At 38.6% G+C, this 26,264-nt stretch overlaps 1 long non-coding RNA gene across 1 annotated transcript; it reads right to left on the bottom strand.

The window, feature by feature from the left end:
* Positions 1-943: 943 nt before the first annotated feature.
* LOC124413117 lies at positions 944-26,076 on the bottom strand. The gene is made up of 3 exons (XR_006929847.1): positions 25,959-26,076; positions 8,557-8,559; positions 944-954 (listed from the first exon to the last, which is right to left on the bottom strand). It is a non-coding gene; the product is annotated as an uncharacterized LOC124413117 (long non-coding RNA).
* Positions 26,077-26,264: the final 188 nt, after the last annotated feature.

Here is a 26,264-nt window from a genome sequence, read left to right as displayed (position 1 = left end):
TGAATCTGAAGGCTATGGTCAACGTAGGATTTGCTTGGCCTGTAAAAGTTTTAGCAACGTTCCAGTTATACTTGCAAGCAGGGAAGTCGAAGATTGGCGCGGGTTAGCAGCACCTGTAGAAAAGAAAAAGGGTCGATACCTACAGCAAAGCTACACAGCAAACGAATTTATCCTTCATGAGAAGTTGAAAAAAATGCCCATAATGAAGAATGGTAGCACTCTTACCCTACAGTCAGTGAAATTCGGTAAAGAGAGAATTTCACTACGAAATACTTGTGCGTTCGACAGCTTGCTACAAATTTTTTTAACCGCCGTGCAAGATCGGTCGTTACTGAAAGAAGCTGCGTTGATTATAAAGAAAATAAATTCTTTCAATTAATCTTGGATATTTTGTCTAAGGGGTTGACCAATGGTTCTTATCGTCAACGAACCCAGATCCTACGAGAAATTTTTCCGACCATTCCACGACCTAGCAACTCCACCCTCGTCGAGTGTGACGTTACCATAGCTGATTTGGCTAGGGAACTATTTCAATCAACACCTGCTCTGTCAGAGATATCCGTGTGTGATAAAGGGTGTGCACCAAGATCCAAATTTTTGCCCATTTTCCAAGCGCTGCCTTCTTCATTGACAGAGGGAAATTTTCATAAAATCATTGCGGGAAAGCTGATCATCCAAGGACCTAAGGCTTGCTGTACACGAGGTTGCACGGGTGTAGAATCAACGACTGTCACTGAAACGGGTAACAACTGTTTCCATAATCGTACAGTATCAAGCTGAAGCTAGCAGACAGAGTTAGCAGCCAAACGTTTCCAAGTTTTTCGGAAATAGAATAATGCAGTTCGGTTTGATCCTCATAATTCTATAAAAGTATTGTTGGATCAAGATATTTCCCAAAATTTTCACTCTCGGATTTTACTACCTTATTCGAATGAACATTCAAACGTTTGGCTGCTAATTTTAGTTGCTAGCTTCAGCCTCGTTCGTACAGATATTCTCATTTAATAAGTACTTCAATTCGGAGTTAGAGTTACACCTACGAGTGGATTTATTTCAGGGACAGATTTACTTCCCTTTTAGATCACCCAGTCACTTATGTGCATCACATCTCAGATCTCGTCCAATTTTGGATGTTTTCAACAGTTCCTGTAGGTTTGCATTCATGCAGCCATATGTTGCACTGATTGTTATCTCCAAGGCCTTCAAATTAAACTTTCAAGTTCAATAACCGGTGCAATACCTCGATGAAAATGATGAATTTTTCAAATTTTAGGGTCGTTATTTTGCAGCTATCAAATGTTTTTTCCCAAAAATATGGCCATTTTTCAGTTTGCGTCTTTTTCACCCTAACTCGAGGATGAATACATTATTTGAAATAGTTCATTGATTGTTGTTGAAAATGCTGAAACATTTCAGTTGATTGGCTTGGAGAGAACCAACGGCACGGACGTGGCGAGATTTTAGTCTCCCCCTTTTTTTAAATTTTTTTTCTCAAATAAGTTTATTTATTTTCCCCACTTCTTTCGGGAATATACTCTAGTTTTAGAGAAAATGAAATACAGCATAAGCTAGCACGAACAACTTAACACAACTTGATAGCTCAAACTACAAAATATAAAACCATATTAAATTGAACGAATTGGATCAACTCAGGATTGTAAATAATGCATTGAATTTGTGATGCATGAGCATTTATTTTCATCATTAATTTAAATTTTCTCATGCAATAGCATTTCCATTAATCATTAATTTCAATTTTTTAATCGAAAGAATTTCCATTCCCCATTGAATGTAGAGTTTCAATGGAAAAGATTTTCGTTTACCATTACATTTAGTCTTCTAATAGCAATAGTATTTATTGACCAATAAATTTGATTTCTTAAAATGGCAAATTTCCATTAATCATAAATAAATAGTTCTGAATGATAATTTCCCATTTCTTAAAGTGAAGTTAAAAAACTATTATGTGTGATACAATGGTACGCGCTATGTATGCCACATACTGCAGCAACTAAGAACTCACTTAATGACTGATTTTGCGTTGAAACAATTACAGAGTTCTGAATAATTTCCGTTAATCATTGATTTTATTTTTTCAATGAAAAGAATTGCCATCAACCATTAAATTGATTATTTAATTAAACAAAGTTGTATTAGCCATTAGATTCATTTGTTTCATGTAAAATGATTCCATTAGCCGTTGAATTTATTTTTTTAATGGTAAATATTTCCATTGAAAAATAAATTGAATGGTTAAAAATATTTCCATTGAAAAAATAAAAATGGTGAACGTAATATTTTTTTATTAATAATTTTACAACTCTGATTCAACTTACCTTATTGCACTTCGTAAAAGCCGGCTTTTCAAGTACAAAGATTCTTGTAGAGCACAAATAAAATTTAGCGAATAAAATTTGTACCTGTTACCCCACATCTTTATCTATTTTTGATTCGCCCATTTTTGTATTACCCATTGTTCTATACTTATTCCCGTATGTTCGGCACCTGCTCGTCATCTAGGCATTATTGCGTTTTGCAGGTCACTTTGTCGCATTTGACGTTTTCCCTATTATCGGGGATCCTGACCGAACAGAGATTCAACTATCCGCCATTCCGACTGAAATTGAAATACCAGATACACAAAACTACCACCTCGTTGGTGTTGTAAACTTCAAACCACCCACTACAAAAGTGAAAACGAGATCAATTGATGAACTCGGCCATTACACGGCAATCTGCCGCAGACCTGGAAACACCTTGATTGAATATGATGATACAAGAGAAAAAGAACGACCAATGTCTTAAACAGAGATGGTTAACGTCCATATGATTATTTATGCAACCTGAGTTGTACTTTGATAGCACAAACTTATCATAGTACAAACTTTTTATAGTACAAACTTTTTATAGTACGAAGCATCATGTATTATTACTATTATTATATTATAATCATTATTACTGTAATCATTATTATTTAAATTTTTAATCTTATAAATGTTATTGACGGTATTTCAACATTGTACCCCCTGCATGACTTGGACCACGAATTACCTGTCTGACTGCCGTGCACTTTGCTCATGATCTACCCACCATGAATGAATTCATATCAGTATATAGAATATTGAAGATCAAATCGGACCATGAAGAGCTTTTCATATTTTTTACGTAATACATACGCAAGAAGAGCCAACAGGTCTTTTCTTGTTCAGTCAAGATATTTATTTGGTTGAAGTTCAAACACATTCAGTTTCATGCAGAGATATCTTCAGTTCTACCGGGACCATCTCTAGAAACTAAACAGGAACTGCGCATGCGCGAATTTAAATCCGCCGTCCGTGCAGTCTGGCCACCCCGAGACCCTGCTGTCAAACTCTGTTTCTGTCGGCGATGTAGTTCACATGCATTTTTGAGGTTAGAATCTCAAGTCATTCACATAGTCACTCGGAAAGGCTTGGGAAGCATTTGTTATTGAAAATTGATTGTTCAAAGAAAGGTCGGAATTTAATGCTGATGCTCTTTGAAAATTCGTCCTATGCGATTGAAACAAGAAATCTGTTCAAATGTTGGGTGCTTGGAAGAACCGAAGCAGGTAGGTGGGGACAATTTATTCAATCATTTTCATTACTTCATACATTAAGAATAACAATGAAATTTTTTTCTTTCAACAGAAAATACAGCCAAAATAATAGCATCTCTGCTGTTCGCTGATGTCTTCTCTTCCCATTCAATTCATGACACATGCAGAGATCATCGGCCACTTTTGTTGGTTGAAAAAGGAAGTTGTAGATCTTAGGGTTTCTTTCAATTTCAAATCTAATCTGAAAAAATCTAATCCGAAGAGTAAAACTCAGAAACATTCTGTGACACAAGTTAAAAATCAACATTTTCAAAATGTGCCTCAGTGTCACAATTAACTTTATGGATAATCATGTTTTAGAGTAATGTTCAGAACATTCATATGAAAATATTGACTTATCGGGTTCAACATTGTACCCCTTGTTCCTTTGAAACAAATGAATATCTAATTTTCACTGAAGTTCATGAAAATATTTACTTAAACCTAAATCCAATACAATATCTTGTTCATAGTGCTCCGAACATCATCCAGTAACATGAATATCCGGAAGGAATCCCTCTGTCGCAGAAACCGTTATAAGGTTCTTTGTTTTTAACTTGTGCTACTAGATAACTTTTGCATTGCAGATTCCATTTCCAATCTTAGGATGAGATTTTTTGTTTCGAACAGTGTTAACATGGGATGCAGAATTATTTGTAATAAATGGAGATTCACAAACTCTCAGTTTCAATGAAGGACCATTGTAAGAGTATAAAATTGAATCTGGTTTCAAGCTTTCAATAAGTTACCGGATGACTCCCTGATAAAGATTCATCATAAAAAAGTTAGCCAGCAAGTAAGTCCTATTGTAGACAAAGTGATCATTTGTAACGTGTACTAGTAAGTGAATGCATTCCTTAAACCTTGCCGGGGTTGAACGAGGCTCAAGCACGGATGATAGCTGCAACTAGCTAGTCAGATGATACTGTCGATTAATATTGACTTTAGAGACATTTTCAACTGAAGTTATCCAACATTTTTAGATTGAGATTGGTACAGTTTACACATCAAAATTCATCCTTGGAATCTGATTTAACACTTGAAACACCATTCATCTGAATTGAATACCAAGAGAGTGAAAAATAAAATATCAAAACTGCCGAAAATAAAATTTGAAAAATAATGCGGGCCAATAATACTGCTTGGATTACAATGGTGCACGGAATGATTGCTCTGTAAAATTAGTTAGCAGCAATTGTTGAATAACAAACTTATTACTATTGGCTCGATAGATCTAAAATAATGGAATATTCAAACACCATGATCTGTAGCGTGTCGTGCTCTTCAATTTTGCCACGACTGATGTTCAGAAGATGGCGATGACCAGAAGAAATTCCTTCGGATACCTGTTGTCTAATGGAACAACGGAACAACCAGGTTCGATGGTTGGAACGGTGGCACCAATCGAGAAACTAGGGTCCTAGCCACCAAAACGTTTTGACCATCAGGTAAGGTATGATTTTCATCCTATTATCCGACTTGAAACTTCAAGTCTGTCAGAACGAACGAATTTTATCATTGAATACATGTGAAAATATTGTAATATGCAAATATCATAGTATCAGAAATTTACTTACACGCTTCAACGCCTGACAACTTTAGTCTCGCTTCGATGATGTTTGTTTTCCACCTGAAAATATTAAAAGATATTATCATCAGACAAGAGCTTCTAATTGTTTTGAATACCACTAATTTTCAATAAATTGCGACAGAAAAACGAATTGCTACTTTTTGTACTCCTAAGCTTTGTGTTTCAAGATACACTATTTCTTTTATTCCTTGTTACTGATTTTATTTTAATATTTCATGTTCATTGGCACTGATTACTGGCTTCCGGAGCACTGCACTGTAACAAATCTACTCTGGAGCAACCTTCTACTGGGTTTCAACAATCCATTTATTTGTAATTTTATGTAAATAAAGAATCTGTTTGAAATAAACAATATTTTTACTTACCTGCCTCAGTTTGTCTAGACTCCCACTCGTTGATGACGTTCCACATTTAATTTCAGATTTCTTCTTTCAATAAATAACTGATCCAATTTCTGTGGCTTTTGATATTTGTTTCTCCATTGACGCCTTTATTGTGTCGATTAAATATCTTCTAATATCAACTACGGTATTGCTGAATGCCACTTTTCGTAGAAAATTCACGATAAGTAGGAATAAATATCAACATAACCTCAATACGCTACTTTACGCGCGAGATATTCAGAGCCTTGTCACATTTCGTGTACGTTGGTCGCCTTGGTTAGCTGACGAAAATTACTCCGCGGGGCAATTTCGCTGACCAATGAAATTGAATCATTTGGCGCATGCGCAGTTCCTGTTTAGTTTCTAGAGATGGTCCCGGTATAAGAAACATGTACCATATAGCGTAGGTTATTATTTTAAATGTAGTCACGATGAGTCGCTATCATACTACAATTCCTATCGAGGTGTCGATTGTCAGAAATGGTTAGCCCATCAATTACACGGAATCGCAGTCAGGGTAGCTGAATACTTCAATCAAAAGAAACCTATGTATCAATTGTCTGGTCAACAACAGACTGAGTTCGAAAACGCTGAAGTATGTCACATTTGCGAGCTAAAATTTGTGCATCTAAATGATCGCGTGAAGGATCATTGTCATGTTACAGGACTATATCGCGGGCCTGCACATTCAAATTGTAATCTGAATTACAAACTCAATCGCACCGTACCCGTTGTATTCCACAACTTGAGTGGTTACGATGCGCACTTCATAATCGGTGAATTGGCTGATAATAAATCATCCTCGCTCAGTGTTCTACCAATTACCAAAGAAAAGTACATAGCATTCACCCAGACGTTTCACAGCCTCGCCGTAAGACTTCAATTCATCGATTCCTATTGGCATATGAATTCAAGTTTAGGCGAACTAAGTTCTTACCTGCGGCACAATGATTTAACGAATTTGAAATGTCAATTCCCCAACGCCACAGATTCGCAATTCAATCTTCTAACCTGCAAAGGGATATTTCCGTATGATTACGTGACCGAAGCTGACCGACTGAACGAACGCTCATTACCCTCGAAAGAATCATTTTACAACGTATTCAACGACCAAAATATTGAGGACGAAGACTATGCTCATGCACAGAACGTTTGGCGCAGTTTTAATATCACAACACTGGGCGAGTATAGTGATTTGTATCTGAAAATTGACGTAATGCTCCTCGCAGACGTCTTTCAAAATTTCCGCGATAATTGCCTCCGAATATATAAGCTAGATCCAGCAAACTACTGTACCTTACCCGGTTTCACTTGGGATTGCATGCTTTTCAACACCGAAATTCAGCTTGAATTGCTCACGGACGTTGATATGCTGCTGTTCATTGAAGGAGGCTTGCGTGGAGGATTGAGTCAATGCTCGAATCGATACAGTAATGGCAAATAATAAATATATGATAGATTACAATCCGCAGTTGGAAACCAAATCATTGCTCTACTTAGACGTAAATAATTTATATGGTTGGGCGATGTCTCAGTACCTGCCTTGTAGAAATTTTGAATGGGTGCATCGAGTACATGATTTTGATTTCATGCACGTTGGCGAAGAGTCTGATGATGTATACTGTGACGTGGCGGGTCTACCAGCCCGTCACCGACCCGCACCTCTACTCCCAGGCGGCCGCGTCAAGCGCTCTTAAAGAGCAAGGGAGAGTCCTGCCGTGCCGCCAATGAACAACCAGAGTTAGCTTCAAGATTCATGTATTGTTGCTAATGCTCTTTGATACTCCCCCAACCCATTCTCTGAGATGACCGCCACTGCCGCGACCACTGCCGCCGCCAATGCCGACGCCATCCAACGACCACCCTGCGCTGCCTCGCGGGAAACGCAGAGGGACCACAGGACGACCGGCGCGGAGTTCGAAGCCCCGGACCCAGTAGTCGCGCTGTGGCTTGCTCGGACCTCGATGTCGCCAAGGACATGCTGCCGCTGCCGCCCAGGGGTCGAGTTGCCTCCACCTGAGCCTCCGATAAGACCATTGAATAAAGAAACTCAGGAAGGAGCATGCCAGTGGAAGGGGCGATGCGGGAATGGCCTAGTTTTATGACGTCACGTATGACGTCACCGGAAGTTGCGCGTGGCGGTAGATTTAAACTACATTAAAAAAGCCATACGATACACGTAGTTCAGTAAAGTAAAATGGTATTATAAATAATGATTTACGTCCCTTCAGCGTTAGAAAAATATTGTTAGTCAACAATATTTAAAACCACATAGTTATGATAATAATACTCAGAATGAACATCAGTTTATTACAATTTTTATTATTCTCTGGTGGCGAAAAATCGTTTCAGATTACCCAGGAGTACAAAAAAATTGGCAATTCAATATATTTACAATTTAAATTCATTGTGAAGCATCTGAAAAATCTAGAATTCAAAAAGAGGTCCTAAATTTTGTATAATTAATACTGTTACCCTTTCTCCACTGCTGTTTTGATGTCGTCCTTAGACTTTGAGAAGTTGTTGTGATGAGCCTCAAAAGATTTTTGTAATCAATGAGATGACGTAAGCGGCTTGGGGAAATGCTAAAAATAATTAAAACATTAATTGTTTATTGTTTTAATCAATTGGGGGTAGAGGTTATGATCCAGAAATATAGAGAGAGTGGAAAAAAAGATGAAGGAATATGTAAATACTTCAGAGAAATAGAGAAAATAGTCAAAAAAAAGGGTTGTGAAAAGGAAGAGGTGTGAAGAGCATAGAAGAAGAGAGAAATATGAGAAAGAGCTAAATGTACAGAGTAGAGAAAGTTTGTTATTGTCTTATAAATAAACGCAAATGCATCGTGCAAATGAAACTGATATGATTATTATTATTATTGGCCTTTGAACAATATTAATTTGGTATAAGACCTCCGAATGTATTCTTTCTTTTCATTATTCATAGCCTCCCTACAAATATGATACATCCTTAACTTATAATATTTTTCCACAATTGACTTAATTAAAGAAACGACATGTTCTTCAACAGTTGTTTGATCATGCGTAACAAACTCGGCAAATACTTTTCCTTCTACATATTTGTCTAATATTTGATTTTCAATCTTTTCTCTCAAATCGACACTCGGTAATTCCCCGTCAAAGATTGAACGTATTGTTATTTCTGCTTCCATACATATATTTATCAGAGTATCGCTAGGATAAACAAGATGTCCCTGATCTTTAAACGCTACGAACGTATTTTCGAGATTTTCTTTGGCAGCGACTAGAGAATTAGTACAGTTTTGACAGTTAATCCGTTCCAATAACTGCTTAGCAACAAACCCTGAGATATAAATAACAATTTCTCTAACAAAACGAGATAAATAACAATTAGGAAAGTAATCGTGATCCGGTATTTCGACTTGAAATGATTTTTCTTTAATATTATCGCTTAACGATGGAGTAGCAACAGTAGTAGCGCACGTATTCTCGTTCTTTTTTTTATAAGAGCTACATTTCAATATATTTATTTCATCCAATGGAACACAGTTGCCTGCGCCATGATCACGAATTTCTGCATGAATCAAAATTCTTTTATAGGCCGCTGTGAATTGAGAGCAAGTAGGATTGTTGTTATAACCCCCACGTGATCTAATTGATCCGAAAAATAATTCCAAATGGTCTTGGCAGAGTTTATAGCTTGGAATATACTTTAAACTGTTTGACTCCCTTACGAATTTATCGTAGATATTTATCAAGCTTTTCATTGCTATTAAAAGACATACAAATCCAGTTTTACTGTTAGATTTTACCACCAATGTTCCATCTTGGAATTTTAATTTTTTTAATAAAAGAAAATAAACAAAAATGAATTATATTACAATTAATATTAAATCTGTCGTGTAATGAATTGTCATCCTACCTGAAGAATTGATATCATCAATTATGATAGAATTTTCTTCAGTGATATCTTTGCCGGCAAACGATGTGCAAGCTTGATTATTTTCGTTCAAACTTGGCATGTAATCGGAACTATGTGCAACCTGTAAGTAATACAAACATAATTATTTAGACCGGTTTTATTATTATTTTATTGCTAAATATCATGAACAATTAGTTTACTCTATATACCATAGATGTATATTTCGAAAAATCTGTTTGGGGTACTGGAATTTGAACTTCCACTGGCATATTGCGAACATATTTGAATCGCTCAATTCGTATAGTCGGAATAGCAGCATCGACCAAGCGAACGATTTTTCCAGATCGATCGAAACAATTTTCAGCAAAATGTTTAGAACACAGTCTAGTGTTATCATTTGGTTCCCAATTCGGAATATCGACAAACTTGATCCATGCCTGCCTTGACAATAAGTTTTTAGGAAATCTGAAACAATTTTTTTTAATACGGGAAAATGACAAAATAAAATTAGCAACAAAAAATTAAAAAACAACTGATGTACATTAAACTATAATCATTCTTCGAGAATCAATTGTAAATAGAATGTCATACCTAACCTCTTATTTGAAATATCGAATTTACTGCATTCTTCTAGTTATCTGTATACCGGGACCATCTCTAGAAACTAAACAGCAACTGCGCATGCGCGAGTTTGAATCCGCCGTCCGTGCAGTCTGGCCACCCCGAATTTCAGCTGTCAACCTTTGTTTTTGTCGGCCATGTAGTTCATACGCTATTTTGAGGTTAGAGTGTCAAATAATCGAGGTAGTGACTCGCAAAGGCTTGGGAAGTATTTGTCATTGCGCCAGAAAGTTGATTCTTGAAAGAACGGTCGGAATTTAATGCTAATGCTCTTTTACAATTCGTCTTAATCGAGTGAAACAAGAAATCTGTTTAAATGTTTGGTGCTTGGAAGAAACAAAGCAGGTAAGTAGGGACAATTTATTCAATCATTTTCATTACTTCATACATTAAGAATAAAAATGACATTTTTTTCTATCAACAGACAATACAGTAAAAATAATTGCATCTCTGCTATTCGCTGATATCTGCTCCCCCTATTCAATTCATGACACATGCAAACATTATCACTTCTTTTGTTGGTTGTTGGAAGAAGTTGTGGGTCTTACAGTTTCTTTTAATTTCATATCGCGTGCAACATATCTTTTAATCAACTTTGTCACTCTCTGGTAATTTCAGAAGGTAACATTAGATTTGATGATTCTTGATTGTTCAAGAAATTGGAATATCTTACCGTTAATAACACAACTGTGAATCTCTTTTTCTAGAATTTAGTTCAACAAAATTGTTGTTACGACTACAGAAAATTACCCAATAATTATTCGAGTTCATTTTGTGAATTTTCAGCAATGTTCGATGAAATAAATGAAAGGAACCTAATACTAAAATCAAAATATTTCATTTACTGGAATAATTTCTGAATTTCATGTTGGTGCAGTTCGAAACAAAGAAAATCTATTCCGAAGAGTAAAACTGAGGAACATTCTGTGACCAATTTGAAAATAGACATTTTCAAAATGTACCTCAGTATCACAATTACCTTTCAGGATAACCATGTTTTAGAGAAATGTTCAGATCAATAATATGAAGATATTAACTTATCAAATTCAAGATTCTAGCCCTTGTTCCTTTGAAACAAATGAATACCTAATTTTGAACGAAGTTCATGAAAACATTTTCTCAAATAATCTCCTACTTGCTGTTATTTAAGAACAATAGACTCAAACCTAAATCCAATAAAGTATCTTCTTCATAGTGCTCGGAACATCATCCGGTAACATGAATATGCGGAAGGAATTCCTATGTCGCTGAAACCGTTATAAAATTCCTTGTTTTCAACTTGTGCCACTAGATAACTTTTGCGTTGCGAGTTCCATTTCCAATCTCAGGATGAGATTTTTTTGTTTCGGACAGTGTTAATATGGGATGCAGAAGTAATTGTAATAAATGTAGATTCACAAACTTTCAGTCTAAGTGAAGGACCATGGTAAGAGTGTAAAATTGAATCTGGTTTCAAGCTATCGAGAAGTTACCGGATAACTCCCTGATAGAGATTCATAATAAAAAAGTTAGCCAGCAAGTAAATCCTACTGTAGACCAAGTGATCATTTGTAACGTGTACTAGTAAGTGAATGCATTCTGTAGACGTTGCTGGAGTTGAACGAGACTGAAGCATGGATGATAGCTGCAACTAGCTAGTCAGATGATACCGTCAATTAATATTGGCTTCAAAGATATTTTCTACTGAAGTTATCCAACATTGTTAGATTGAGATTGGTTCAATTTACCTATCAAAACTCATTCGTAGAATCTGATTCAAGACTTGAAACACTATTCATCTGAATTGAATACCAAGAGAGTAAGAAATAAAATATCAAAACTAAAAAGAATAAAATTTGAAAAGAAATGCGAGCTAATAATACCGCTTGGATTACAATGGTGCACGGAATGATTCCTCGGCAAAATTAATTAGTAGCAACTGTTGAAAAACAAACTTATTACTATTGGCTCGATCAATCTAAAATGATCGAATATTTAGAAATCATGATCTGTGGCGTGTCGTGCTCTTTAGTTTTGTCTCAACTGATGTTCAGAAGGTGGCGACGACCTGAAGAAATTCCCTTGGGTATCTGTTGCCTGATGAAACAACGGAACAATCAGGGTCGATGGTTGGAATGGTGGCACCAATCGAGAAATCAGGGTCCTTGCCATCAACGTTTGGACCATTAGGTAAGGTATGATTTTCCTCCCATTAACCACACTTGAAACTTTGAGCCTACCAAAAAAGACGAATTTTATCATTAAATACACGTGAAAATATTGTCATATGCAAAGATCACAGAATCAGAAATTTACTTACACGCTTCGATGCCTGACAACTTTAGTCCCACTTCGATGATGGATTGTTTCCTATCTGAAAATATTAGAAGGTATCATGATCAGTTAGGAGCTTCTAATATTTTTGGACACAACTGATTTGTAAAAAATTGCATGAAAAATGAACGTTATTGTAACTCATTGCCATGTGACATCAACTGACTCCACGTTCGAAAATTACAATCACGAGTTACCGATCGTTGGATATCGTTTCAGGTGATGCGTTTGTAAGTTCCATTTATTGACTTTGAATTGTTAATTTTTCTTATAGTCCATATTTTCCCGAAATCAACAAAATTCATCGAATCGCGAATGTCACATCATGCTCGCGAGGTTATCAAAATTTGTTTACCCGAACCGCTGAACACGCGGTAATTAAACGTCGCCGTTCTCATCGCGGAACCATTTCCATGTTTTCCCACGTAATGATAAGGAAGGATATCGATTTCTTAAACTGAAAGTCAGAAACAGATCACCACGTGGTATTTAGCCAGACAATAGTACGTATCATAATTCTGTGCATACTGAAAAACACCCGCGAGGGCGCGAAAATCACGCAGCTACCACAATCTGATTGGATGAGACCAACGTCGCGACCGATATCAGCCAATCAAATCATCTATCTGTAAAGTTTCCCAACTTCTCCACCCGCGAATATAAACTCTCCCGCGCGCGTAAACTGGCCACTTGGCAAAAAGATTGCACGTGGTGAACCTCGTGTTTGATAAGTATCGTAATCCTTTTGTGAAGTTTTTTTACAGGTTGAAAATGCCTAATTACAAGTTTTCTGTTCAAGAAAAAGTGGAGCTGGTGAAGCATCACCATCAAGGACTGACGTACCGGGAAAACAGAGATCATTTCGCGGCTGCCCACCCGGATCGACCGATACCGTCCATCACGACAATCAGGAACATGGTCCTGAAGTTTGAGCAAACTGGGAGTGTCGACGAGAGGACGAAGAAAGTGGTCCAGCCAAACCGGCAACTAAGTTGGGATACCAAGCTGGACATCTGCTTGACCATCGAAGAGGATCCCTTCAAGCCAACCAGCCATGTTGCACAGGAGCTTGAGATTTCCAAGGCGTCGGTCAGAAGAGTGCTGCGTGAAGCTAAGTACAAATCGTACAAGTTTCAAGTACATCACGAACTCTTGGTTGGTGATGGCGATAATCGTCTTCGCTTCAGCCAAGAGATGATGGAACGTCTGAATGCAGATGAGGGCTTGTTGAGTCGCATTTGTTTCTCCGATGAAAGTACGGTGATACTTCTCGGAAAACCCAACAGGCAGAACACCAGAGCCTGGTGCCGAAGCAACCCTCGTCTGTTCATTCAGGCCGGCACGCAGTACCCGTTGAAGCTCAACGTCTGGCTCGGCGCCATTGGTAATCGGCTGATCGGGCCATTTTTCATCGATGGGAACCTCAACGGTGAAAAGTATCTTCGGTTACTTAGGGACCACATCGTACCAGCTCTTAGGCTGATTGAAGAAGAAATCGTGAGTGTACCTTATCGTGTGAGGGGGGCCTTTTTATTAGCAGACTCCCTGTGATTTTGAAATAAATACTTGTTATGCTTACTAAAAGTAACGTGTCTTTTTCTGTATTTTAGGGCAAACCTGTTTGGTTTCAGCAGGATGGAGCCCCGGCTCACTTTACACGAGCCGTCCGGGATTACCTCGACCAAGAGTTCCCTGGACGTTGGATCGGTAGAGGAAGCCCGGAGGTGGCATGGCCAGCTCGTTCCCCTGATCTCGCCCCTCTGGACTATGGCTTGTGGGGCCATTTGAAAAATGTTCTCTATGCACAAGGTAGAATTGAAGGCCTTGCAGCACTGCAAGCCAGAATTTTGGACATTCTGCAGAACCTGTCGCCAGATGTTATATCGAACACGACAAATGCATTTTACGATCGGCTCGGTTACTGCGCTGCAGCTGCTGGAGGGCATTTTGAGCATTTATTGAAAGGGAACCAGTGGCCAGATGATCATGTGTGATCAGTAGGGAAGTTGAGATTGGTCTCCTTGAGTTGTAGGACGATTGTCCGGTAAGTTATCGTTTTGTTTACTTTTTCCTTCAATAATACGAGTTAGACTGTAAAATTGACTGCTGTTCTTTTTCTGTTTTTGGATGTCTGGTCAACCCTTCTTTGTTAACTGAACATCGACTGTGGTACATTGGAGTTGCGTAAACTTTGTCAACTATTCAACGGAGTCAGCGAGGGTTTTTTTAGGGTATTGCATCAGGTACGTCTACTGTGACTTGCTACTTTTTGTACTCCTAAGCTTTGTGTTCAAGATACCCAATTTTTTTTTATTTCTCGTTACTGATTTTATTTATTTATTTCATGTTTATCGGTACGGATTACTGGCTTCGGGACCACTGCACTGTAACAAATCTACTCCGGAGGCACCTTCTACTGAGATTCAACGATCCATTTATTTTTATCACGGAAGTGAAGATTGGTCTCCTTGAGCTATGGGATGATTGTCCTGTACGTTATTGCGTTGTTTCCTAATTTTTCTTTAGTAACATGAGTTACACTGTGAAATTAACTGTTGTCCTTTTTATCTTCTCGTACTTGGATGTCTGGTGAACTCTTCTTTGTTAACGGAACATCGACTGTTGTACAATGGACTTGCATAAACTTTGTCAACTATTCAACGGAGTCTTTGAGGGTTTTTGAGGGTATTAGGACATTTGTCAAGTACGTTTGCTGTGATCGCTAACTTTTTGTGCTCCTAAACTTTGTGTTTACAATCAATAATTAATTTTTATTCCTTGTTACTGATTTAATTACTCATTTCATGTTCATCGGCACTGATAACTGGTTTCTGGAGTACTGCACTGTAAGAAATCTACTCCGGAGCTACCTTCTACTGGGTTTCAACAATGTACTTATTATTAATTTTATGTGAATAAAGAATCTTTTTGAGATAAACAATATTTTCACTTACCTGCCTCAGTTTGTCTAGACTCCCACTCGTTGATGACGTTTCACATTTTATTTCAGATTTCTTCAATAAATAACTAACCCAATTTCTGCAGCTTTTGATATTTGTTTCTCCATTCGAGCCTTTATTATGTCGATTGAATATCTTCGAATATCGACGACGGTATTGTTGAATGACACTATTCTTAGACAATTCTCGCGAAATAGGAATAAATATTAACATAACCTCAATCCGCTACTTTAGGCGCGAGAGATTCACAGCCTTGTCATATTTTTTGTATGTTGGTCCCCTTGGTTTGCTGACGAAAATTACGCCGTGGGGCAATTTCGCTGACCAATGAGATTGAATTATTTGGCGCATGCGCAGTTGCTGTTTACTTTCTAGAGATGGTCCCGGTATAATAAAGTTTGTCATAAATATGATTGTACTTACGCATGATATGATACTGCGTCATTTTTATGGCCTTTTGTTCGTGAATAACCACAAGAACAACAACTAACCATGATTATTTACATATGCAGCACGATCTTATGCGTAACCGCTATTGAGGTTATGTTTTGACTGTGATGCCGGAGTTCAGGTGAGTACATTGAATAAAGAAACTCGGTGAGTATGGGCACTTTCATAATAGCCCGCCAAAAGGAGAATGGTTCAGTTTTATGACGTCACTACCGCTTTACCCCCACCATTGAAATTTAGACTCTATGCTTCTTCCTGAGTTTCTTTATTCAATGGATAAGACCGGCCTTGCCACCCGGCACCCACAAACAACCGGACTCAGCCCCCCTGTTACGTTCTGAGAGGAACGCCACGAGTTGATTATGATTCACTGCGTGATTTTGGTTAATCTCTTGACTTACGTAGTTGATGTTCGAAAATCTGCTGATCAGCTCCTCAACTCTTCTCGTTCAGCTCAATTAATTCTGAGAGTTTGTAAGGTAATTAGGCTCGTGCCAACCATCACTATGCGTGATTGAAATAATTCTCTTTACACAACACTTTAATTTAGAATAAACATTTATTAATAATCAACAATGTTCTTTACATTCTCAATTGTCGAATTTACAATTGTTTATAAACTGCTGTTTTGCTTATTACAATCGCAACTGTTATTAAATCTTCGAGGTTCTGAGTTTGACTTTATTCACTGAGTCTAAACTTTTCTATGATTTGTGGATTAAACTCTGTTCTAAAGTTGTTCTGCTTTCTATGGCGTCTAAAACTGTTCTCTCTGATGTCTGGATTTATTCTGCTCTGATCTCTCTGATATCTAAGACTGTTCTCGCTGATGTCTGGATTTATTCTGCTCTGATCTCTCTGATATCTAAGACTGTTCTCGCTGATGTCTGGATTTATTCTGCTCTGATCTCTCTGATATCTAAGACTGTTCTCGCTGATGTCTGGATTTATTCTGCTCTGATCTCTCTGATGTCTAAAACTGTTCTCCCTGATTTGAATTAAGGTTGAGAAAAGAGGTGGAAAAAATAGGAGGAGTTCGAAAGGGTTACAGTTTCTCGCGGGTCTAGGATGATTGGATGAGGATATTAATTAGTATGGGGGTAAGGTTTCTGATTAGTGCGTAGGATCTTGGCGGGGAATTAGCGTGAGGTGGTTGGTTTAGAAAGCAAGCGGCGATACGCTAATTGGCCGCGTGATCATTAAATAAGGGCGCTATTCCTAATTCTGAGAATAAGGCTTCTTTATCTGAGAGCTATTCATGACTTCTCTTCCCACGTTTCCTCTGTTTAGTCTACTCGACTATCTTTATTGAGTGATAATTGCAAGTGATTATTGACTTGAATTATCGCAGGTGTTTATTACTCTGAGTTATTGCAAGTGTTTATTGCCCTGAATTATTGCAAGTGTTTATTACTTTGAAGCACTGCAGCTGCGATCGTAAATTAAGGGATTTATTTAAAAGCTAGTGTTGAAAAATATAACGGTCAAATGTGAGAAAAATATAAGTACCATATATGTATATAAGTTTAGCTGATGAAATAACGGTTAATGTAGCGTAGAGAACTGTCGATATAAGAATATTGCACGTTATGATTATAATTGTGCATGTCGGTATTAGTTTAAGAACTACGGGTAAGAGCTCCTAAAGTTCTCCTATGGTAACTGCACATCGGTAATGTAGGATACAGAGAGGGTGCCCCCGTGGATACCGGCTGGCACGTAACACCCCCCTGGGATCGCCGATGCCGACAGGACATTTCCGCCTTCGCCAGACCACCCTCGCAACACGCAGCACAGCGCGGCGAACAGACCGGCTGCCTAGGCTCCCGCCGGTCTCTCGCCAATCTACCTATCATCCCCTCCCGTAGCGCCACCGCGGGATCGCGATCGCCGAGGGCCGGCGGCCACCTCACTCTCCCTTGTGCTGCGCTATTGAACGTATTGTAGCTCATCGTAGTGCCTAATCGTGTTCAATAATTATATTGAGAAATCGAAGTCGAGTTCTGTTGTGGCCCTTGCTCTGTATCTCTGCCGAGGAGGAACCGTTGCCGCTGTTTTTCTTTGGGAAGAACCGGGAGCTGTTTGCCGTAACAAGGTAGGCTGTCGCTATCCCGAATCTCGCTGGCTATAGATTCTCAACGGCCTGAGGCCATTTTTCCCTCTGTAACAGGTTGCCGGCCGGCTTTGGTCGGCCATTTTGTGTGAAAGCCCGCGAGCCTCGTGGTAGCTGAGCTTTTCTACTCGATTGTATTTCTGATTTTAATTGCTACCTTGATTTGTTATAATTACGATAAGATATTCTGATTGTTCATCCGGTAATCTTTTGCCGCTTTATTGTATCGTATACTTGATAATAGATCATGTACCGTGCCGCTTCCCGGCCGCGTACCGAGTACGTGAGTGTGAGAGAGAGAGAGAATCTGTGAGTGAGTGTGTGCGCCCGTGCCGTCGTTGCCGAGCGTAACTACCACCGTCAAGCAGCGACAGGCGACCGTGCCGAGAATATAGAAAAAGCGAAGAAGGATTATCTCGTGTTTGTGAAACTGTTAGATTGTTAGCAAGCTTGTTTTTTTTAGAATTGTTCTGCCCTGTTTCGAGTTTTGAAATTGTTAACGAACTTGCCTTACCACGAGTCTGTAGCCGCATGAGTTATTGAACTGTTACTGATTTTATGCCGTTTATTATTCGCTTATCCTGGTCGCTTGCCGCTAGTCGCTTCTAGCTTATACTGCTTGATTTTGCCGTGTTCTACTGACTTGTTTAATTTTGTTGCTGTGTTATATTTTATGCTATTTTGTTTTATTTTCATTTATTTTTGAATTGTATCGAAGCGTACCGCCACCGATAAGACCGCTTGCCCTGTAAATAGTTTATTGCCTGTTGCCTTCTGCCTTGCCGCACAGTAGGAGAAAAGCCCAAAAACCTGGCCAAAACCTCAAATGACCTTTGACGGGAATGAAAATTGGCTTACAGGGGTTTTCAAGGTCGCTGATTACGAATCTGAAAGCCAAATTATCGTAAACAAAATGGCCGATCCAATATGGCTGACATGAATGTTAAAAAGTTGCCAGATGTCGACAAAAATTGGTATTTACGGGTTTTCAAGGTCGCTGATTACGAATCCGCAAGCCAAATTATCGTAAAAAAAATGGCCGATCCAATATGGCCGACATGAACGTTAAAAAGTTACCAGATGTTGACAAAAATTGGTATATACGGGTTTTCAAGGTCGCTGATTACCAATCCGATATCTATTGTCTATAACTTGCAACAAAGAGCTTACAGCAAATTGTTATAAACAAAATGGCCGAGTATCCTGCTAAATAGATAAATTAATATATTGAAAAAAATCATCATGATAAAATAAACGTGAACAGTGTATTCTACGCAATTATTATTTTTATTTCCAAAATACATACGGAACGTTTCAAAAATAGAAAATTTTATTCCTAATCAAAATCGTAATCGGAGTCGGAGTCGGAGTCAGAATCATTATCCGAGTTTGTATCTATTACAACTCCCGGCACGGCTTCAATCTCTGCACAAAATTCGTCTGCTGCAGCAGTCACTTTAGGAGCGATCAACATCGCTACAGCTTCCGGCGACAAACTCTTCAGCTTCTTCTGTGGTAGTCTTCTGACACTTCCTTGTCAGCACCAATTCTTTGTAACCGGATCCTGTAATAAAGACATAAAATTGTAGAAAATTGGTGTTAAAGGAAAAGATAAAATTTTCAATTAATACAAAAACTTGAACAATGTACATTATTTTACCAAATAAATAACCGCAATAATTGAAATAATTTTAAAAAAATTAGACAGAAAATATTGACATGGATTTGGTTAAAAGAAAGCTTTGCTTACTATATAATATATGTATATTCAAATATTTTATTTGAATGTTATAACATTTCATTCATATTTAAGAAATTTTTATGTGGTTGATTTTAATATGTATATATATATATATGCATACGTATATATCACAATTAAATCACAGAAAATTTATATATATATATATACACATACATATATATTAAAATAATTTATTTCAAGCGTATAACAGCCGACTTGTCCGTTATGATGCTACTTCACCCATTCTCAGGTAGAGGCGCAGAGGCTGCTCAATAGTGCCGCGTGCACGCTCGGCTACCGCACGATGCGAAAAAAATCATAACGGACAAGACGCACGTTTTCCGCAGGTAACTCTTGTAAATTTCGAAAGCTTATACATTAAACTAAAGGCCGAGACTAGGAGCTTTGCAAAATGTGACAAAATATATAACTTTTCGGACCGTTGAAAATATAAGTTTTCAAAATTATTCAATTTTATTTATGCCGAAGGCTATACTACATTTCAATCATTTATACATAAACTTTAGATTCAACCGATGTAAAAACATGTTCTACATACCTCCAGAAGTCATATCCATGTTGCAGAATTGAAATTAAACCCGTCACTTTAAAGTTATGGGTTTTTGAAGTCAGCGTTATTTTCGTCTGTTCAGCGCGTGACACGTACACTCTTCACGAACACTAGCTGCCAATTGACGCTGCGGCGCAGGTATACACTTAGAGGGCTTCCCCTTCCACAATAGAATTCAGTTACTAGTCCTCTACCTGAATGACTACTCAACTGACCCTATTTCGAAAATTTATTTTTTGGGGTTTTGGCCAGGTTTTTGGGCTTTTCTCCTACTGTGTGCCGTAACGGCACTGATTGTTAATAAACGCTGGTAATTACATCTATAATCATTCGATTATCATCTATACTATTTCACCTTCGCGCCCACGGTCCCCTCACCGCTAGCTAGTCGGCTGTTTTTGTGTGTGCTTGCCCCTGCTATAGTTTCGGTTTGAGATTTGGTGGTGTGAGTTTGGTTCGCCGTTCGAGTCGGCGAACGAATGCTATTGGACGGTAAATTTCGAATCTGGTAAGAGTGTATTCTCTCACGGCTCTCTCGAGCCTGGCGCCCAACACCTGTTCTGCAGTGCCGTCAATCTTTATTTTTTTCATCTTTCTATTGCCGTGTTGGTCAACGCCATTCTTGTAAACGAGCCTCTGTGCCGACCCCGCTTTCCCCCGGGTGAAGTAAAAAGCCCGTTACAATACATATTGGAGGTAGATTTAGAATACTCCACCAATGTTCGTATTACATCAAGACTTACCCTTTTGTCCAAATCATCAAAAACCCCCCGGTGGGAAAACTCCGAAACTTTTAGCTACGTTGCAGAACAAGACACGTTATGTTATACATTATTGTAATTTACAACAGTAGGTAAAAACGGTTTGATATCGCGTAAAATTCATAGAATATTGAAATTCAAACAATCAGCATGGTTGAAGAGTTATATTGATTTGAACACGGCGTTAAGAGCCAAAAGTGCCAACGAATTCGCCCAGAATCTATACACACTGATGAACAACGTGGTATTTGGTAAAACGATGGAAAATGTTCGAAAATATTCAGACGTCAAGTTAGCGCAAAAATGGCATGGACGTTGCGGTGCCAAAGCACTGATATCGCGACCAAATTTCCACAGTCGAAGTATACTCGATGAAAATTTCGTTGCGATACAGCTGAACAGGCTCGAAGTGATATTTAACAAGCCAATTTACACCGGAATGGCCATTCTAGATTTATCCAAAATTTGCGTCCACGACTTTCATTATTCTTTTATGTTACCAAAGATGAAATCAAATTGTAAGTTAATGTATACCGATACGGACAGTCTTATTTATGGAATAAAATCTTGCGACGTTTATGAATTCATTCGCAACAATATTGACAGATTCGACACCAGCGATTATCCTGCGGATAATATTTATAAAATCCCTCAGGTTAACAAAAAAGTTGTAGGACTAATGAAGGATGAGAGAAATGGCGAAATAATGACTGAATTTGTCGGATTGCGATCCAAAATGTATGCGACGCGAATGGATGACAATAAGATCGTGAAGAAAGCAAAAGGTGTGAAAAATAATGTATTGAACAATCAAATAACTTTCGAAAATTATCTCGACTGCCTTGACCAACACGAGAGTATTTCAGAAACGCAGCGAACCATTCGTTCGAATCTGCATAAAGTGTATTCAATTCGACAATTGAAGCTTGCTTTGAGCCATCACGATGATAAGCGGTATTTACTACCCGATAGTACAGACACGTTACCCTGGGGACATGTAAAAATTACACCATCTGAATAGAAATAATATTTATTTAACAAAAAATATAAACACGATGTGAATAAAACGACTACAATGCATTGTCTTTATTTATCCAAGAATTGTGTGATTTATCCAGACCCAACCACTTCACAAACACCTTATCACCTTTCCTCTGCAAAACTCTCTCCACTAAATATTGTTACGTGACCGGTGACTGGTCACATCACAATGATGGTCACCGGGTGAGAACCCCTGAGTAGGAGCCACGGACTGACCACCTTCAACGACAGAGACAGATTATGTGACAACAAAGACCGCCGACAGTACCGACCAGACGCCGACAGATGGACGACGCGACAATCGGGGCTCGAAGCAACGGTAACACTGGCTACTAAATATCTGACCGGCAAACCACGGACCAAGCAGCAGACCTGAGGCAACCAAGCCGGCTGGCTCACTGCATTCTTGGAAATTATTAATATCAGACCAGCATCAGAGCCGGCTGATATCGTAGAAAATCAAGCACAAGTTATTAGAGAAAACTTTGTACCGGGACCATCTCTAGAAACTCAACAGGAACTGCGCATGCGCGAATTTAAATCCGCCGTCCGTGCAGTCTGGCCACCCCGAGACCCTGCTGTCAAACTCTGTTTTTGTCGGCGATGTAGTTCACATGCATTTTTGAGGTTAGAATCCCAAGTCATTCAGATAGTCACTCGAAAAGGCTTGGAAAGCATTCGTTATTGAAAATTGATTGTTCAAAGAACGGTCGGAATTTGATGCTGATGCTCTTTGGAAATTCGTCCTATGCGATTGAAACAAGAAATCTGTTTAAATGTTGGGTGCTTGGAAGAACCGAAGCAGGTAGGTGGGGACAATTTATTCAATCATTTTCATTACTTCATACATTAAGAATAACAATGAAATTTTTTTCTTTCAACAGAAAATACAGCCAAAATAATAGCGTCTCTGCTGTTCGCTGATGGCTTCTCTTCCCATTCAATTCATGACACATGCAGAGATCATCGGCCACTTTTGTTGGTTGGAAAAGGAAGTTGTAGATCTTACGGTTTCTTTCAATTTCAAATCTAATCTAAAAAAATCTAATCCGAAGAGTAAAACTCAGAAACATTCTGTGACACAAGTTAAAAATCAACATTTTCAAAATGTGCCTCAGTGTCACAATTAACTTTATGGATAATCATGTTTTAGAGTAATGTTCAGAACATTCATATGAAAATATTGACTTATCCGGTTCAACATTGTACCCCTTGTTCCTTTGAAACAAATAAATATCTAATTTTCACTGAAGTTCATGAAAATATTTACTTAAACCTGAATCCAATACAATATCTTGTTCATAGTGCTCCGAACATCATCCAGTAACATGAATATCCGAAAGTAATCCCTCTGTCGCAGAAACCGTTATAGGGTTCTTTGTTTTTAACTTGTGCCACTAGATAACTTGTGCATTGCAGACTCCATTTCCAATCTTAGGATAAGTTTTTTGGTTTCGAACAGTGTTAACATGGGATGCAGAATTAATTGTAATAAATGGAGATTCACAAACTCTCAGTTTCAATGAAGGACCATTGTAAGAGTATAGAATTGAATCTGGTTTCAAGCTTTCAATAAGTTACCGGATGACTCCCTGATAAAGATTCATCATAAAAAAGTTAGCCAGCAAGTAAGTCCTATTGTAGACAAAGTGATCATTTGTAACGTGTACTAGTAAGTGAATGCATTCCTTAGACCTTGCCGGGGTTGAACGAGGCTCAAGCACGGATGATAGCTGCAACTAGCTAGTCAGATGATACTGTCGATTAATATTGACTTTAGAGACATTTTCAACTGAAGTTATCCAACATTTTTAGATTGAGATTGGTTCAGTTTACACATCAAAATTCATCCTTGGAATCTGATTTAACACTTGAAACACTATTCATTTGAATTGAATACCAAAATAGTGAAAAATAAAATATCAAAACTGCCGAAAATAAAATTTCAAAAATAATGCGGGCCAATAATACTGCTTGGATTACAATGGTGCATGGAATGATTGCTCTGTAAAATTAGTTAGCAGCAATTGTTGAATAACAAACTTATTACTATTGGCTCGATAGATCTAAAATAATGGAATATTCAAACACCATGATCTGTAGCGTGTCGTGCTCTTCAATTTTGCCACGACTGATGTTCAGAAGATGGCGATGACCAGAAGAAATTCCTTCGGATACCTGTTGTCTAATGGAACAACGGAACAACCAGGTTCGATGGTTGGAACGGTGGCACCAATCGAGAAACTAGGGTCCTAGCCACCAAAACGTTTTGACCATCAGGTAAGGTATGATTTTCATCCTATTATCCAAACTTGAAACTTTAAGTATGTCAGAACAAACGAATTTTATCATTGAATACATGTGAAAATATTGCAATATGCAAATATCACAGCATCAGAAATTTACTTACACGCTTCAACGCCTGACAACTTCAGTCTCGCTTCGATGATGGTTGTTTCCCACCTGAAAATATTAAAAGATATTATCATCAGACAAGAGCTTCTAATCGTTTTGGATACCACTAATTTTCAATAAATTGCGACAGAAAAACGAATTGCTACTTTTTGTACTCCTAAGCTTTGTGTTTCAAGATACACTATTTCTTTTATTCCTTGTTACTGATTTTATTTTAATATTTCATGTTCATCGGCACTGATTACTGGCTTCCGGAGCACTGCACTGTAACAAATCTACTCTGGAGCAACCTTCTACTGGGTTTCAACAATCCATTTATTTTCAATTTTATGTCAATAAAGAATCTGTTTGAAATAAACAATATTTTTACTTACCTGCCTCAGTTTGTCTAGACTCCCACTCGTTGATGACGTTCCACATTTAATTTCAGATTTCTTCTTTCAATAAATAACTGATCCAATTTCTGTAGCTTTTGATATTTGTTTCCCCATTGACGTCTTTATTGTGTCGATTAAATATCTTCTAATATCAACTACGGTATTGCTGAATGACACTTTTCTTAGAAAATTCACGATAAGTAGGAATAAATATCAACATAACCTCAATACGCTACTTTACGCGCGAGATATTCAGAGCCTTGTCACATTTCGTGTACGTTGGTCGCCTTGGTTAGCTGACGAAAATTACTCCGCGGGGCAATTTCGCTGACCAATGAAATTGAATCATTCAGCGCATGCGCAGTTCCTGTTTAGTTTCTAGAGATGGTCCCGGTATGCACCTTAAATAAAAGAGTTTAAACGTTAAATTTTAGATCAAGTGTTTCAGCTTATTATCCCGTACCCGAGTGATCCGAACCTCTTCGCTATAAAACCAATGTTAATTTCTGAAGTTTCTATGTGCATGTGTGTTGCGAAGGCGCGTGTACAAGGGTTGACGGTAAGTATTTCCGTTGTGAACGTGTGATTTCTGTTTTCTTCTTTGAGCCGCTGCTTATCTTTCGTTTGTTTTCTTGTGGATTTTTAGATTTTCCGGACAATGGAACCGGTGATCCTCGGATTGAGTAGCAGCGCCGACTTCGGCAAGGAGGTGAGTGCGCGTTCGGATGCACGATAAGTGCTTCCGTCGCGCTGGATGGTGCGCGAATGCGTGAAACTGATTAGGTTGTTTTTCTCCGCAGGGGTTGGGATTTCGCCGGGAGGACCTTGTCGACGCGGTGTCTTGGGTTGATCCCCGGTTCAACCTGGTCGATCCGTCGCCGGACGTCGCGAATCTTACGCGGCAGTTTGACGATGCGGTTTTCGGCGGGGAGATCCTGCGACGCAGTCCCGGCCGCAGACCGGTCGAGGTCGTGTGGGGGCCGTGTATGTATAGGTGGGCATGATAGGCGCAAAATCCGGAAATACGTTATACGGCGGTACTGATGTTTTTCACGCTTTTGCAGTGAGGCGGGGGCAACTGAGATCACGCGTTCCGGCAAACTGAAGAGCCATTAGTCGGTACCGCTGCTCCGGAGCGCGAGTCGCGAGTACCTGGTCACCGTCCTCCTGATAAGTACGCGGGTCGTGACGCACGGCGACCGACGCGATTGTCGATTATTGTTGACGGTCAATCTTGTTTCAGCACGGATTGATACATGCGTATCATTTCCAAACGGAAAACGAGGACGGCGGCGAGGACCACGGCGTCGATTTTATGCGCCACAAGCGACGCCTGAAAGGGTTGTCCGACATTGGCGGGATACCCGTGAGTTCGGATACGATGGTCTAACGATGTCGTCGGGTTGAG

This window comes from Diprion similis, chromosome 12, assembly GCF_021155765.1.
Source record: "Diprion similis isolate iyDipSimi1 chromosome 12, iyDipSimi1.1, whole genome shotgun sequence".
In the NCBI taxonomy this organism is placed as follows: domain Eukaryota; kingdom Metazoa; phylum Arthropoda; class Insecta; order Hymenoptera; family Diprionidae; genus Diprion; species Diprion similis.
This window is presented reverse-complemented; position numbering and strand designations above follow the sequence as displayed.